The 18,574-nt window shown below is 43.2% G+C and overlaps 1 protein-coding gene across 1 annotated transcript in view; it reads left to right on the plus strand.

Moving 5' to 3' along the window:
- The window catches only part of LOC142761154 (protein unc-93 homolog A-like), a 161,494-nt gene that overhangs the window by 137,487 nt on the left and 5,433 nt on the right, over positions 1-18,574 (plus strand). The gene's annotated exons all lie outside the window — the stretch shown is intronic.

Raw genomic sequence — 18,574 nt, forward strand, 5'->3', positions numbered from 1 at the left:
ATTCTTCAGTTTTGAGAAATATCCCACATGTGGCCCTAGTGCGGTAATGGACTGAAGCACCGGCCTCCGAAGCAAAGTAACACCTAGTGGATTTTGAGGCCTCCTTTTTATTAGGCACCATGTCCGGTTTGAAGAGGTCTTGTGGTGTCAAAACAGTGGAAACCCCCCAAAAGTGACCCCATTTTGGAAACTAGACCCCTTGAGGAATTAATTGTAGTTGTCCTGGGGTGCATGCGGCTTTTTGATCAGTTTTTATTCTATTTTTAGGTGGCGTGGTGACTAAAAAACAGCAATTCTACTATTGTTTTTTTATTCAATTTTTTTTACAGCGTTCATTGTGCGCTATAAATGACATATTCACTTTATTCTGCGGGGCAATACGATTACGGCGATACCATATGTTTATAGTTTTTTTATGTCTTATGGCATTTGCACAATAAAATACGTTTTGTAAAAAATCATTCATTTTTTGTGTTACCTTATTCTAAGAGCCAGAACTTTTTTATTTTTGCATCAATAAAGCCGTGCGAGGACTTATTTTTTGCGTAACGAACTGTAGTTTCAATCAGGACCATTTTCAGGTACATGCGACTTTTTGATCTCTTTTTAATCCATTTTTTGGGAGGTGAAGTGACCAAACAATTGTGATTGTGGTACGGTTTATTATTATTTTCTTTTACGGAGTTCACCGTGCGGGATAAATAACGAAATAATTTTGTAGCTCAGGCCGTTACAGACGCGGCGATACCAATTATGTATAGTTTATTTGTTTGTTTATATATTTTTTATTAATAATAATGGACTTATAAGGTAAAAAGGGGGATTTTTACTTGTAATACTTTTAAAACTTTTATTTTCTCATTTTTACACATCTTTTTTTTTTCTTTTTTTTTTTACTTTATTGCTTTGTCCCACTAGGGGACTGGAGGGCAGGAGGCCCTGATCTTTATTCTAATACACGCACTACATGCGTAGTCAGGGGTGAACCTAGCCCCTCTACTGCCTGCAGGGCCGCCATCAGGAATTTCTGGGCCCCATACAGCCATGATGTCTGGGCCCCCCTCCTCCATTACCGGAGGTGGGCAACGGAAAGTGTGGCGCTCACGTTTGTACGTTATTCGCATTAAATTATTTTGGTGCTGATGTCAATTACAGTGAAGGAAACCATGGAGCCGGCAGTGACCGGTTCATGCTCCGGATTTTGATCTATTTATCTAAAACGTATCCGACTGTATGGCATATAGTGGGATACGTCGCCTGGGGAATGGCCCAGGGGAAACTACTGAAGTCACTGTCCATGAACAGGGCTGGAGCCTTCTACTAGCGCTAGGGACTATGGCGCCGCTCCTGATGTCCATATACATAAAGTGACGTCCGAAGCTGCACAAAGCCTGAGTACACAGCCGGAGCGTCGGCAACATTCTGGCCAGGGATTCCGGCCCTGGAGAATCCCCTGATGTCACTTTACATATATGGACAGTGATGTCAGGAGCTCCCAGGGACAAAGTCCACGGGTAGAGCACTTGTGATGCTGCCTGGGGACTCCGGAATAACAAAGTTTACTACGCCATTTCATCCTTCAAAAAGAAGGTAAACCGACGTCCACCAGCCCGACGGAGGCTAAAAGGACATAATGGAGCCCTGTGAATTATCGTCTACGTTGTTTATACTGTAAGGTAGGAGATTTCCTGACTACACGATAAACTTAGGGCAACAATACAATGTGAAGGGGCCTTAAAGAGGCTCTGTCACCAGATTTTCAAACCCCTATCTCCTATTGCAGCAGATCGGCGCTGCAATGTAGAGAACAGTAACGTTTTGGTTTTTTTCTTCAAAATCGAGCATTTTTGGCCAAGTTATGACCATTTTTATATTTATGCAAATGAGCCTTTCTTAAGTACAACTGGGCGTGTTTAAAGTTATGTCCAAGTGGGCGTGTATTGTGTATGTACATCTGGGCGTGTATTATGTGTGTACATCTGGGCGTTTTTACTTCTTTTACTAGCTGGGCGTTGTGAATGGAAGTGTATGATGCTGACGAATCAGCATCATCCACTTCTCTTCGTTAACACCCAGCTTCTGGCAGTGCACAGACACAGCGTGTCCTCGCTCATCCGACGCGATGAAGTTCCTGTGGGAGGAAGTGAGTGACGTCACAGCGTGATCTCGCGAGGACACGCTGTGTGTCTGTGCACTGCCAGAAGCTGGGTGGTAACGAAGAGAAGTGGATGAGCAAACACGAGTTTTCTTAAAAAACGTCTGAAAATCAGGAGCTGTTTTCCCTTGAATATCTCTGTATTTTCAGACTGTTTTTGCTAATTGTGTGAACATATCCTAAGGCCTTATTCACACGACAGTGTCCCGCCGTTTTTCCCGGGCGGTTTGCATTAGTTTTGCATCTGTTCCGGGCCGGGCAGGTCTGGACAGTGACATCAGGGGCAACTCCTGAAGGGGAACCCCCATGTGGCCGGTGATTCCACTTCAGGAAAAGCCCCTGTCGTCTGTGTCCATTTATGGACACTGAACGTTACTGGCTTCTCCTGGTGTGGAATCCCCGGTCACAGAGTGTTCGGGGATTCCGCTTCAGGAGTTTCCCTTGATGTCACTGCCCAGATATGGACAGAGACATCAAGCGCTCTGTCCAGGAGCGGAATCCCCGAACACACAGGGATTCCGCTCCTTCAGGGAGCTAAAGTGGGGCTAGCACATAGCAGAGCAGGGACGAAGCTACAGCAGTAGCAGCCACAGCAGCTGCTAGCGGCGCCATCGGCCATGGTAGGTGTCGCCGCTAGCAGCTGCTATAGCTGTAGCGATGCCTGAAGAAGCGCCAGGGCGGAAAGGAGGCTGATTCGCCGGGCCAGAGCGATTTGGGAAGGGAGCCAGCGCAGCGCCCCCTTCCACCTGCTGTACACCCCAGCCCTGCCACACAGTACCCCTGCACATAGCAGACCAGGGACGTCGCTACAGCAGTACCCCCACAGTGTTACCTCCAGCATAGAGCGCTACTTCTGAATGAGATACACTCCTCCTCCTCACATGCACTCTGCGCTGTGAGGAGGAGAGAGCGAGCGACGGTAGACACGGCCATCACTCGGGAAACATTCCGGTGATGGCCGTGTATTACCCGGCCCCATAGACTTCTATGGGAGCCGGGCGACCGGGTAAACGGCCGAAAATAGGGCATGTCCCATTTTTTGACGGCCGGTTTTCCCGGCCCGTCAAAAAATCGGTCGTGTGAATAGCCCTTTAGGGGTCTATTGTTCCTACTGCAGCCGGGTGACGGCTGATTTATGAACAGCCGTCACCCGGCCGGGAAACCCTGTCGTGTGAATAAGGGCTAATAGGCATGCAGCTTATTTAACCCCTTCCCTCCTCAGCCATTTTTTGGATTTTAACTTTTGTTTTTTCCTCTCCACCTTCCAAAAGCTATAATTTTTTTTACTTGATGGCTTGTTTTTTGCGGTACAAGTTGTAGTTTTTCATGGCACCATTTATTGTACCGCATAATGTACTGGGAAGATGAAAAAAAATTATTTGTGGGGTGAAATGCTGCACGTGCATGAGGTTCTGACAAACCCCATTCACATGAGATGGGGCTTATTCAGACTAACGTGTTAATCGTCCGTGTGAAGGACGTTTTTTTAATGGCCGTCACACGGCTGCATGTATTTCTATGGGGCTATTCACATGGTCGTTGTTCTAACGGACCGTGTGAAGGGCCTGTAAAAAAATAGGACATGTCCTATTTTTGTGCGTTTTCACGGATCCCTCAATAGACTCAAGTCTATGAGGGATGTGTGAAAACGGGTCCCGCACGGCTGCAAATCGGCCACAAAAAACGGCCGTTCTTCACGTCTGATTTCACACACGTTGGTCTGAATATCGCCTTAGGCTTTATTCACACGAACGTGTCCGTTTTGCACGCGCAAAAAACGCTGCATTTTGCCCGAGCAAAAGTTCAGTGTGGCGTCAGCATATGGTGCGCGGCTGCATGATTTTCGCGCAGCCGGCATCATTATGACACTCTGTTTTGATGTTACAACACAGTAAAGAAGGGGGGGGGCTTTTGTTTCCCTTCACTTCTTTACCTACTGTAGCGCGAATCACGCGCGCCACCCGGAAGTGCTTCCGTGTGCCGTGCACGATTTGCACGCACTTCAATTGGTGTGTGCTGCGCGAAACACGGGCAAGTATATGACATGTCGTGAGTTTTACACAGCGCACATACGCTGCGTGAAATTCACTAACAGTCTGAACGGCCCCATTCACTAACATAAGTCCGTGCGACGTAATAAGTATCATGGACGTATAACACGTTCGTGTGAATAAGGCCTTATATTGTAATTTGTAGTGAATTTTCAGTGCGCAATCCGCACCAAAAATAGGAGGCAAGTAAGTGGCTTATTCAGATGTCCATGTTCGGTCTGTGATATAAGGACCGTGTATCGGCCATATTTCCCGGACCGACCACAGTTCAGGGAGCCGGGTTTCTAGCATCACAGTTATCTATGATCATAGTCCCTCCGTTCCCGTGGGAATACTGTCCCCGGTCCCGTACTGAAAGCATCATTACAGTATGGGACAGTATTCCCGCAGAGAGGCAGGGACTCCCAGCAACACTGATAACTATGATGCTAGGAGTCCGGCTCCATGAATTGTGGTCAGCCTGTGAGATACAGCCGATACACGCTCCGTATGTCACGGACCGAATGCGGCCGTCTGAATAAGGCCTTAGTCTAGTTACACAGTGCGGTGAAATCCCATTTTTTTGCCACAATTTTTGCAAAAACGTGACTTGACCGCACTGTGAGAATATAGCCTAATAGCACTTTCCATGTTTTGTATCTTTTTTTGAATGCAATTTTCGTAATTGCGGCACAAATCACGCGGTTTTGCCGCGATTTTTATATAATCGCGGCAAAACTGCGCCATTTTTGCCGCGATTACGAAAATCGCGGCAAAAAAACGCTAGGAAAACGAAAATATACCAAAAAACTTTTTAACCAACTTTATACAATCTACAAATGGGGTCAGGGGGATGGGAATCAGGATGGATAGGGGAACATACTCACTAGCGTCGCTAGGGGGGGTGTCGCTAGGGGGGTGCCGCGGGCGTTGCGAGGGGGGGCCGTGAGCGTTGCGAGGGGGGGCCCGTGAGCGTTGCGAGGGGGGGCGACGGCAGCCCGGCGGGCCCCTTTTCTTCGTCCATGTGGCCGGGCCCCTGACAGGAGTACCAGTAATGCCCCCCTGATGGCGGCCCTGACTGCCTGAGGCGAACTATAAAAAGGTGCCCCCCCCCCCAAATCTATCGGAGTTTTCACATTGCTAGCTTTACACAAACACACAATATATACATTTTTTAAATAGGAAAACATTTGATGTTTATTTGTTAGGCCCTGTTCACATGGAGTATTTTGACGAGTTTTTTGGCGCAGAAATCGCTCCGCAAAACTCGTCAAAACCAGCCGAAAATGCCTCCCGAGAAAGAAGGGACATGCCCTATCTTCACGCTTTTACGCCTCTGACCTCCCATTGACATCAATGGGAGGCAGAGAAAGCGTATTTCGCTGAGTTTTTTGCCCGTAGCACTCAATTGGCGCAAGCTAAAAACGCGGCAAACGACGTGCAGGAAGGGACAAAATCTGCCTCAAAATCTCAAACGGAATTTTGAGGCATGGAAGTATGGAAAATATTTAAAGAATTATTCTTACTGCCAATCAGTGCAGTGCAAATAGTACAGTCTGCACTGCCCCATATTTCTCCTCGGCAGCCTGTTTCATTTGTGGCGTCACTCTCTGCAATTACATTCAGGCCAGTCCAGGACGGATCGCGCTTAGCGCTGTTTTGAAGCGGCACGACCTGGGCTGGTTTCTTTGCTCTACCTGCTGTATTGTAGTAGTCTGCCTGTGCTGGCTCGATGCCAGTGGTGGATTAATATGATCTTAGGCCCTGGGCTGTACACAAGTTATGGGCCCACATCCCCTACGTAAGTATCACCTACATGTCAAAGTACATCACATGCCACTCTGCAGACTGTCTCTTAGCCTGATCATCTGCTGCCACACTCACACTTCCCCACAGCCCCCACCACAGTAATTTACATAGATTGTAAAACCAACATTACAAATAATACCGCCATACTGCTACTGAATAATTCCCGATACTGTTACTGAATAATACCCCATACTGTTACTGAATAATACCCCCATACTGTTACTGAATAATACCCCCATACTGTTACTGAATAATACCCCCATACTGTTACTGAATAATATCCCATACTGTTACTGAATAATATCCCATACTGTTACTGAATAATATCCCATACTGTTACTGAATAATATCCCATACTGTTACTGAATAATACCGCCATACTGTTACTGAATAGTACCCCCATACTATTACTGAATAATACCCCATACTGTTACTGAATAATACCCCCATACTGTTACTGAATAATACCCCCATACTGTTACTGAATAATACCCCATACTGTTACTGAATAATATCCCATACTGTTACTGAATAATACCCCATACTGTTACTGAATAATACCTCATACTGTTACTGAATAATACCCCCATACTGTTACTGAATGATACCCCATACTGTTACTGAATTATACCCCATACTAATACTGAATAATACCTCCATACTGTTACTGAATAATACCCCCATACTGTTACTGAATACCTCCATACTGTTACTGAATAATACCCCCATACTGTTACTGAATAATACCCCCATACTGTTACTGAATAATACCCCCATACTGTTACTGAATAATACCCCATACTGTTACTGAATAATATCCCATACTGTTACTGAATAATACCCCATACTGTTACTGAATAATATCCCATACTGTTACTGAATAATACCCCATACTGTTACTGAATAATACCCCATACTGTTACTGAATAATACCCCCATACTGTTACTGAATACCTACATACTGTTACTGAATAATACCCCCATACTGTTACTGAATAATACCCCCATACTGTTACTGAATAATACCCCATACTGTTACTGAATAATATCCCATACTGTTACTGAATACCTCCATACTGTTACTGAATAATACCATCACACCATAACCACATAGTGACTGAATAATACCACCATACTGTTACTGAATAATACCGCCACACCATAACCACATAGTGACTGAATAATACCCCCATACTGTTACTGAATAATACCCCCATACTGTTACTGAATACCTCCATACTGTTACTGAATAATACCCCCATACTGTTACTGAATAACACCATCACACCATAACCACATAGTGACTGAATAATACCACCATACTGTTACTGAATAATACTGCCACACCATAACCACATAGTGACTGAATAATACCCCCATACTGTTACTGAATGATATCGCCAAACCATAACCACATAGTGACTGAATAATACCCCCATACTGTTACTGAATAATACCTCCACACCATAACCAAAGTGACTGAATAATACCCCCATACTGTTACTGAATAATATCGCCAAACCATAACCACATAGTGACTGAATAATACCCCCATACTATTACTGAATAATACCCCATACTGTTACTGAATAATACCCCCATACTGTTACTGAATAATACCCCCATACTGTTACTGAATAATACCCCATACTGTTACTGAATAATATCCCATACTGTTACTGAATAATACCCCATACTGTTACTGAATAATACCTCATACTGTTACTGAATAATACCCCCATACTGTTACTGAATAATACCCCATACTGTTACTGAATAATACCCAATACTAATACTGAATAATACCTCCATACTGTTACTGAATAATACCCCCATACTGTTACTGAATACCTCCATACTGTTACTGAATAATACCCCCATACTGTTACTGAATAATACCCCATACTGTTACTGAATAATACCCCATACTGTTACTGAATAATACCCCCATACTGTTACTGAATAATACCCCATACTGTTACTGAATAATACCCCATACTGTTACTGAATAATACCCCATACTGTTACTGAATAATACCCCATACTGTTACTGAATAATACCCCCATACTGTTACTGAATAATACCCCATACTGTTACTGAATAATACCCCATACTAATACTGAATAATACCTCCATACTGTTACTGAATAATACCCCCATACTGTTACTGAATACCTCCATACTGTTACTGAATAATACCCCCATACTGTTACTGAATAATACCCCCATACTGTTACTGAATAATACCCCATACTGTTACTGAATAATATCCCATACTGTTACTGAATACCTCCATACTGTTACTGAATAATACCATCACACCATAACCACATAGTGACTGAATAATACCACCATACTGTTACTGAATAATACCGCCACACCATAACCACATAGTGACTGAATAATACCCCCATACTGTTACTGAATAATACCCCCATACTGTTACTGAATACCTCCATACTGTTACTGAATAATACCCCCATACTGTTACTGAATAACACCATCACACCATAACCACATAGTGACTGAATAATACCACCATACTGTTACTGAATAATACTGCCACACCATAACCACATAGTGACTGAATAATACCCCCATACTGTTACTGAATGATATCGCCAAACCATAACCACATAGTGACTGAATAATACCCCCATACTGTTACTGAATAATACCTCCACACCATAACCACAGTGACTGAATAATACCCCCATACTGTTACTGAATAATATCGCCAAACCATAACCACATAGTGACTGAATAATACCCCCATACTATTACTGAATAATACCCCATACTGTTACTGAATAATACCCCCATACTGTTACTGAATAATACCCCCATACTGTTACTGAATAATACCCCATACTGTTACTGAATAATATCCCATACTGTTACTGAATAATACCCCATACTGTTACTGAATAATACCTCATACTGTTACTGAATAATACCCCCATACTGTTACTGAATAATACCCCATACTGTTACTGAATAATACCCCATACTAATACTGAATAATACCTCCATACTGTTACTGAATAATACCCCCATACTGTTACTGAATACCTCCATACTGTTACTGAATAATACCCCCATACTGTTACTGAATAATACCCCCATACTGTTACTGAATAATACCCCATACTGTTACTGAATAATATCCCATACTGTTACTGAATAATACCCCATACTGTTACTGAATAATATCCCATACTGTTACTGAATAATATCCCATACTGTTACTGAATAATACCCCATACTGTTACTGAATAATACCCCATACTGTTATTGAATAATACCCCCATACTGTTACTGAATACCTCCATACTGTTACTGAATAATACCCCCATACTGTTACTGAATAATACCCCCATACTGTTACTGAATAATACCCCCATACTGTTACTGAATAATACCCCATACTGTTACTGAATAATACCCCATACTGTTACTGAATAATACCCCATACTGTTACTGAATAATACCCCATACTGTTACTGAATAATACCCCCATACTGTTACTGAATAATACCCCATACTGTTACTGAATAATACCCCATACTAATACTGAATAATACCTCCATACTGTTACTGAATAATACCCCCATACTGTTACTGAATACCTCCATACTGTTACTGAATAATACCCCCATACTGTTACTGAATAATACCCCCATACTGTTACTGAATAATACCCCATACTGTTACTGAATAATATCCCATACTGTTACTGAATACCTCCATACTGTTACTGAATAATACCATCACACCATAACCACATAGTGACTGAATAATACCACCATACTGTTACTGAATAATACCGCCACACCATAACCACATAGTGACTGAATAATACCCCCATACTGTTACTGAATAATACCCCCATACTGTTACTGAATACCTCCATACTGTTACTTAATAATACCCCCATACTGTTACTGAATAACACCATCACACCATAACCACATAGTGACTGAATAATACCACCATACTGTTACTGAATAATACTGCCACACCATAACCACATAGTGACTGAATAATACCCCCATACTGTTACTGAATGATATCGCCAAACCATAACCACATAGTGACTGAATAATACCCCCATACTGTTACTGAATAATACCTCCACACCATAACCACATAGTGACTGAATAATACCCCCATACTGTTACTGATTAATACCTCCACACCATAACCACATAGTGACTGAATAATACACCCATACTGATACTGAATAATACCACCACACCATAACCACATAGTGACTGAATAATACCCCCATACTGTTACTGAATAATACTGCCACACCATAACCACATAGTGACTGAATAATACCCCCATACTGTTACTGAATAATACCCCCACACCATAACAACATAGTGACTGAATAATACCCCCATACTGTTACTGAATAATACCCCCACACCATAACAACATAGTGACTTAATAATACCCCCATACTGTTACTGAATAATACCCCCACACCATAACAACATAGTGACTGAATAATACCCCCATACTGTTACTGAATAATACCCCCACACCATAACCACATAGTGACTGAATAATACCCCCATACTATTACTGATTAATACCTCCACACCATAACCACATAGTGACTGAATAATACCCCCATGTACTGTATATGTATATATATATATATATATATATATAGCTGCCATATATTGTACATATAGAGTCCAACATATACTGCAAGTATAATTAATCAAATCACTTTATACTCTGTACATTAAATAGCGGTGTTATATGTGTGTACACATATAATACCACTACATATTGTTTGTATAAAAAATACTGCTATAACTGTAGACATATTATATTCTGTACCATTATATTCACTGCACACCTATTATACTGCTATATACTACACTCACATATAATACTGATATATACTGCATACACCTGTAATCAGGGGAATAGGTAAAGGCTCATGGGCCCCGATGCAAAAGTTCTTATTGGGTCCCCCCCACCCACAAACTTCTCATGGCCGACAGTCTGCAGCTTTCAGTTGCATCGCTGGGTCTCCTAAGTGACCCAACAATGCAGCACTAGCAGCCGGGGGCGTCACTAAGGACTTAAAATGTCATGGGAAATAGCCCCAATACATATGTGTCTGCCCAAAAAAGTGTGTGTGTGTGTGTGTGTGTGTGTGTGTGTGTGTCACTACGACCCTATAAACTATGGATAGGATACATTGGCTCAGCAGACAGTATCACACATTATAGGATTAGATACAGGGCTCAGCAGACAGTATCACACATGATAGGATTAGATACAGAGGCCCAGCAGACAGTCACACATGATAGGATTAGATAGAGTGGCTCAGCGGACAGTATCACACATGATGGGATTAGATATAAGGCCCAGCAGAGTTTCACACGTGATGGGATTAGATACACAGCTCAGCAGACAGTATCAAACATGATAAGATTAGATACAGTGGCTGAGCTGACAGTATCACAAATGATAGGATTAGATATAAGGCCCAGCAGAGTATCACACATGATAGGATTAGATACATAGGTCAGCAGACAATATCACACATGATAGGATTAGATACAGTGGCTGAGCTGACAGTATCACAAATGATAGGATTAGATATAAGGCCTAGCAGAGTATCACACATGATAGGATTAGATACACAGCTCAGCAGACAGTATAGCACATGATAGGATTAGATACAGTGGCTCAGCTGACAGTATCACACATGATAGGATTAGATACAGTGGCTCAGCAGACAGTATCACACATGATAGGATTAGATATAAGGCCCAGCAGAGTTTCACACATGATGGGATTAGATACACAGCTCAGCAGACAGTATTACACATGATAGTATTAGAGATAGGGCTCAGCAGACAGTGTCACACATGATAGAATTAGATACAGTGGCTCAGCAGACAGTATCACACATGATAGGATTAGATACAGTGGCTCAACAGACAATATCACACATGATTGGATTAGATACAGTGGCTCAGCAGACAGTATCACACATGATAGGATTAGATACAGGGCACACGATGACATTGCGGCTCCAGCGCTGGACCCAGGAAAGGTATGAATAATAATTGTTTTGCTTTATTATGTGTTTCTAATTATTTTTGTGTGTTTGTGTTTTTTTTTTTAGAGGTTCTGTCGTTGGACTACTTAGGATTCGAGGACAATTTCAATGACAGCGTTTTTTTATTCTCAATAAAATGGTTAATGGGGGTTGTGTTTTTTTATTTCAATAAAATATTTTTTCTATGTGCTTGTACTTTTTTAAACTTTATTATTTCCGCCTTAGTAATGGCTGCTGGCTGATTGACAACCTCCATTACTAAGGTGGGGCTTAATGTTAGCAGGTGCAGAGGCTAACACTAACCGCCATTATTACCCCGGTACCCACCGCCACCAGGGGTACTGGGAAGAGCCGTGTACGAACCAGTACCCGTCCATCTGTAGTGACGGGCAGGCACCGGGGTGGCCGCAGGCTGGTAGTATTAGGCTGGGGAAGGCCAAAAACAGTGGCCCCTACCACCCTGGTAATGCTGCCTGCTGCTGCTGTGTTGTATCTAGCTGGTTATGAAAATTAGGGGGGACCCCACATCGTTCTTTCCAATTATTTTGTATTTTATTTTTTTAAATGACGTGGGGTCCCCCCCATTTTTCATAACCAGCCAGATACAATAAAGCAGCAGCAGCCTAGCATTACCAGGGTTGGAAGGGCCACTGTATAAGGCCTTCCACAGCCTGCGGCCGCCCCATTGCCCGACCATCACTATAGATGGTCAATTACTGCTTTGTACCCGGATCTTCCCAGCACCCCTGGTGGCGGTGGGTACAGGGGTAATAAAGGGGGTTAGTGTTAGCCTCTGCACCGGCTAACACTAAGCCCCGCCTTAGCAATGGACGCTGTCACTCAGCCGGCAGCCATTACTAAGGCGGTAGTAATAAAGTTTTAAAAAAAACACAAAGACATAGAAAAAATATTTTATTGAAATAAAAATAAACCACACAACCCTCATTAACCATTTTATTGATAATAAAAAAAAGCCGTCATCGAAGTAGTCCTGGAATCTAAAATATTTAAGAAAACACACAAAAAACGATTAGTAACACATGTGTTAGGCTTAGATACAGGGCCCATGTGTGATACTGTCTGTGGGACCCTGTATCTAAGCCTACCACAAGGTAGGCTTAGATACAGGGTCAGGCAGACAGTAATCTTATACAGTAATACAGGGCCCATCAGACAGGATCACACATGGGCCATGTATCTAAGCCTACCATGTGATTGGCTTAGATACAGGGCCCAGCAGACAGCATCACACAATCTGTGATCCTGTCTCATGGGCCCTCTAAACCTGCTACATCGTGGGCTTAAAGGACTTGTCCAGTCCCTAAACATTGATGGCCTATCCTCAGGATAGACCATCAATAGCTGATGTGTCGGGGTCCGTCTCCCGGGACCCGCCAATCAGCTGTTTTGAAGCAGCTTCCCCTTCATTTCCCTTACTCGCTCACATTGTGAATCGCCGACACCGATTCACAGTGTGACCGGAATGAAGTGACCGGAATGAAGGGTAAGCAGCTCTCGTACAAACACTGCGGCCCCTTCAAAACAGCTGATTGGCCGGCTCCCGGGAGTCGGACCCCGCCAATCAGCTTCAGCAGACGGATATTAATCTTACCCTCCTATTCAGCCGCGGCGGAAGCTCTGTCCTAACTCTATCCAGGATCACGATGTTGTGCGCGGCGCATAGCGTTGTGACGTCATGCGCTGCACACAGCGCTGTGACGTCAGGACCTCCACTGTGCTCCGGAACTAGGAGGGTAAGTACTGTCAGTTACTATAGTAACAGGGGCCCGTGGCCCGAGTTACTATAGTAACTTTTTATTGATGTGGTGCAAGGGGCTGCGACTGCTGCGACCCCTATAGCTACGCCACTGCCTATAATATTGCAACATACACTACGCACAATACTGCTACACAGTCTACACACACAATACCAGTATATACACTATATACTCTACACATCAGTTTTCCCACTATTTACACAAAAGCACAGCAAAAACAGTTTCTAAATTATTTCTAAATGTGTCACATGAAGGGAACTCAGTAAACCTGCTATGACATACTCACTGTTCCCATGCCTAGTATACAGAAAGCAAATAAGTCCTACAAACCACATGTGGGGTCAGGGAGGGAAGGCCCTGATCAGGGAAAGTCTCCATCTTCATTCCTCGCTTTGCCTTTCTTAGACCTGGGAGATCGCATCTTTCCCGCTGTCACCCATGGTGTGAGCTGTGGTAGACTCGGCAGATGTAAGTCCGTATGGGCCAGCATCCAGGAGGGGATTGCCATAGGAGCGATTCCTAGCTTTTCCCAGGTGTCTTGTAAATCCTCTGGAGTGTGAATAATAAGGCGTTTACCATTTTTCAATATGGCTAGGCCAAAGGGATACATCCAGTTGTATGAGAGCCGCATGTCCTGCAGTTTAAGAAGGAGAGGCCGCATCATTCTGCGTTTTGCTAGAGTGGAGGCCGCGATATCTTGGAATAGCTGAATTTTCGCGCCATCCAGCATGAAGTCCGCCCGTGCTCTGTTTGCTTGTAAAATGGCCGAGGTATCCACGAAGCTAAGTAAGCCACATACAACATCTCTAGGGGGTTGAGACGCCCTCGGTGCAGGGCGTAGCGCCCTGTGGATCCGCTCGATCACAATTGCGGAAGCACGTTCCTGGCCCAACATATCGGCAAAGATTTTCCTGGCCACAGCTTGTAGTGCCTCTGATGTCACGGATTCAGGTATGCCTTTGAATCGTACATTCTTCCTCCTGCTCCTATTTTCTTGATCCTCCAGAAGCGTCATTACTCTATTAAGTTGAGCCTCTTGATGCTGCACTTTGTGGCCCAGTGAATCACAATAACTGACCGAGTCTGTAACCACGGACTCCAAGTGCTCCACGCGGTTTGCAATATGGCGGATGTCCGCCTTGATATCTGCAAGTTCCTTCATCATCAGCGTTAGGGCCTGCACGATATTTTTCTTTAAGTATGCTCGGGAGATCGGAGCTTTCTCCTGGCGTGAGGATGTGGAAGCAGCGACGGACTCCTGATTACTATCGTCGTCCGAGTCATTGTCCTGTCTTGGTTCCATGGCCGCGGGCGGCACCATTTTTAATTTCTGGGACGGCTTCATTTTTAAAAATTTGTGCAAGTCCGCCTGACCTTTGTGAATTTTTAGCGTCCCTGGTATCAGGCTTGCCAATTTTTACCATTCTCGAGTTCGTGCCTTGCTATTTTAGCAATCCTGGATCATGTGTGTGAGGAGCCGAGAGACTAAGCTGCCATCACTCTCCGCGGTCAGGCTCCGCGCCCTCAGTTTTAAGTTTCTAATTATTTATGTAGTTGAAAATATTTTTGGGTTATTTCTACTTCCCTTGGCAACAAGACTCTGTTTTAATCTTTGATGCCTTTATTTGACTATTAAATGAAAATATTTATGCAAACCAGAAAAAGAAGGACATAATGCCCATAATATATGATAATGATATCTTTATTAAATATAAAAAACAATTGTATAAAAAAGACACAGTTAAAAAGGTGAGCAGAACAATATGGACAAGATGGGACAAAAATCCAGGGACAGAAAAAATTAATCTCTCCATCCAAATCCAGACTAAGGGAAAAACGGCCGAAAAATTTCGAAGCAGAACACCTCCAAACATCTGCCCATTGATTGCAATGGGAAAAACTGTGTTTTGTTCCGATGGCTCGTTTTTCTACGCTGCCATTTTGAAAAACGGGCGCGTAAACAAACGGCCACGAAAAAGAAGTGCAGGTCACTTCTTGGGACGTTTTTGGAGCTCTTTTTCATAGACTCTATTGAAAACAGCTCCAAAAAACGGCCGTAAAAAATGCAGTGAAAATTGCGAGTGGCTTAAAAAACGTCTGAAAATCAGCAGCTGTTTGCCCTACGATCGCTCATAATAGTTTCTGCAGCATAAATTATATGATCATCCGATGAACGTTTGCTCATTCATCAGCTGATGGTTGCCCTGTTTACACAGGAAATTGATTTCATTTTTTCCCAGAGTGTCATGAGTACCAGACAGCTAATCAAACTACAAGTAAATGGGCTATATGCCTACACCATAGCCCAGATATATAAACCCGAGATACGATAAATAGGTGTGAGGGCTTATTAACATTAGGGGTGAGAATAGTAAATGGTGACAATAGATCAATAATATATAACGCGCATTTCGCCTGTACCTTTGTCAGGATTTTTCTTCCATCTAGCCCGTATTGTTCTTCCCACTTTTTTTAAAGATGTCTTTATGATACGTTTGTTATTTATATATGATAAAGATGTTATTGTTATATATTATGGGCTTCATGTCCTTCTTTTTCTGGTTCATATATAGGTTTTGATATATACTTGTGAGGGGCCCTTCATGGTGTGGTTAGAGGTTAATGTAGGTTGTTTTTTTTATTTGTCTTTTACACAACTTATTATTTTCTTTATAATTATTTAATTAATAGAGACATCATGAAGTGAAATAATATAAATATTGAAATAATATAAATGATAATATTAACCACAAACAGTCTTCTCAACATGGAGGGTTTATTTCTCAATGTCTTGCACATTTGCTACGGTAAGTCTTTTCGCAGGAATTTGAAATATCAATTTCAGTTCAGCTTCAAGTTTTCTGTTTTTTTGTAAATAAAGCTTGATAATCTTTTACATATACTTAGGCCTCATGCACACGACCGTAAAAACTCCCGTTATTACGGGTTGTAATTACGACCCCTAATAACGGGCTCATAGACTTCTATTGGCGACGGGTGCCTTCCCGTTTTCTCACGGGAAGGTGCCCGTGCCGTTGAAAAAGATAGAACATGTCCTATTTCAGGCCGTAATAACGGCACGGACAGTCCATAGAAGTCTATGGAGCTCTCGTAATGACGGGTGGCTACATGTGTGCACCCGTCATTACGGCAGCGTTGCTAAGCGACGTCAGTAAATAGTCACTGTCCAGGGAGCTGAAAGAGTTAACTGATCGGCAGTAACTCTTTCAGCACCCTGGACAGTGACTACCGATCAGTATAAACCTGTAAAAAATAAAAATAAAAGACTTTCATACTTACCGACAACTTCCTGCTTCCTCCAGTCCGGTCTCCCGCCCGTTGCCTTGGTGACGCGTCCCTCTCGACATCCGGCCCGACGTCCTGGATGACGTTTCAGGCCATGTGACCGCTGCAGCCAATCACAGGTCAATCACAGGCTGCAGCGGTCACATGGACTGCCGCGTCATCCAGGGATGTCGGGCTGGATGTGAAGAGAGGGACGCGTCACCAAGACAACGGCCGGGTAAGTATGAATTTCTTTAACTTTTATTACAGAAAAGGCTGTCCCTTCTCTCTATCCTGCACTGATAGAGAGAAGGGGCTGCCGATTAGTGCAGCGCTATTTTGCCGCCAAAAACGTGCCCGTAAATACGGGTGGAATACGGGTGACACCGGACCCATATTTACGGGCACGGGTTCGTAAATACTGGTGCAAAACGGGTGGAATACGTGTGACACCGGACCCGTATTTACGCCAGTATTTACGGGTGGGAAAAAATACGGTCGTGTGCATGAGGCCTTAGGATAATTTTTTTTACAGAGTAAGGGCTTTAATATATCCAGTCTAGACAATCATCTGTAAGCTAAATAGTCTGAAGTCCATATAATTTATTGACACTGATACATTGTACCAAACTCACAGAAAAGAAAAGTTTCTGCTGATTTTAGCTCATAGAACAGGGGTGGGGAACCTTTGTTCTGCTAAGGGCCATTTGGATATTTATAACATCATTTGAGGGGCCAAACAAAATTATCAACTTAAAAATGAGCCTGCTCAATTTGGTCAAACTTTTAAATAACACACCCCCAATGTGATGACTGGAACTGCTTCTCTTTGGTGAAGCGTGTGATGTTAGCCGGTATTGAGGATGTGTCGGTCAGTATGGAGCGTAGTCGACTCTTTGCAATGGTAAGATTTGAAAAGAACTGCTCGAGGCAGTGAATTGTTTCGACTTACTTAAAGGTGTTTTTCCATCAGGGACATTTATAACGTATCCTCTGGATACGTCATAAATGCCAGATAGATGTGGGTCCCACCCCTGGGACCTGCACGTATCTCTAGAAAAGGGCCCCCTAAACCCCATACTACCTCTCTGTGTTCCGGCTGTTTTCCGACCATAAAGAAGAAAACAGCGTAGCTCTCTGAGCTACGCTGTTTCCGTTACTCCTATAGTAGTGAATGTCTGTTACGGAAGCAGCGTAGCATGCAAATTATGCTGTTTCCGTAACTACCATTCAGTTCTATGGGACTTACGGAAAAAGCGTAGCTCGCTGGCCCGACGTTCCCCACCCCTTTTATAGAAGATTGCCTAGACTGATACAACAGTGAACCCTCTTAAGCTGAGAAGCACTATGTCTCATCCACTTACAATTATACACAAGCTAGCAATTCTGCTGATTGTTAATAGAAAGGGTTGACAAGTGTAT

Source organism: Rhinoderma darwinii, chromosome 4 (assembly GCF_050947455.1).
Source record: "Rhinoderma darwinii isolate aRhiDar2 chromosome 4, aRhiDar2.hap1, whole genome shotgun sequence".
Lineage (NCBI taxonomy): Eukaryota > Metazoa > Chordata > Amphibia > Anura > Rhinodermatidae > Rhinoderma > Rhinoderma darwinii.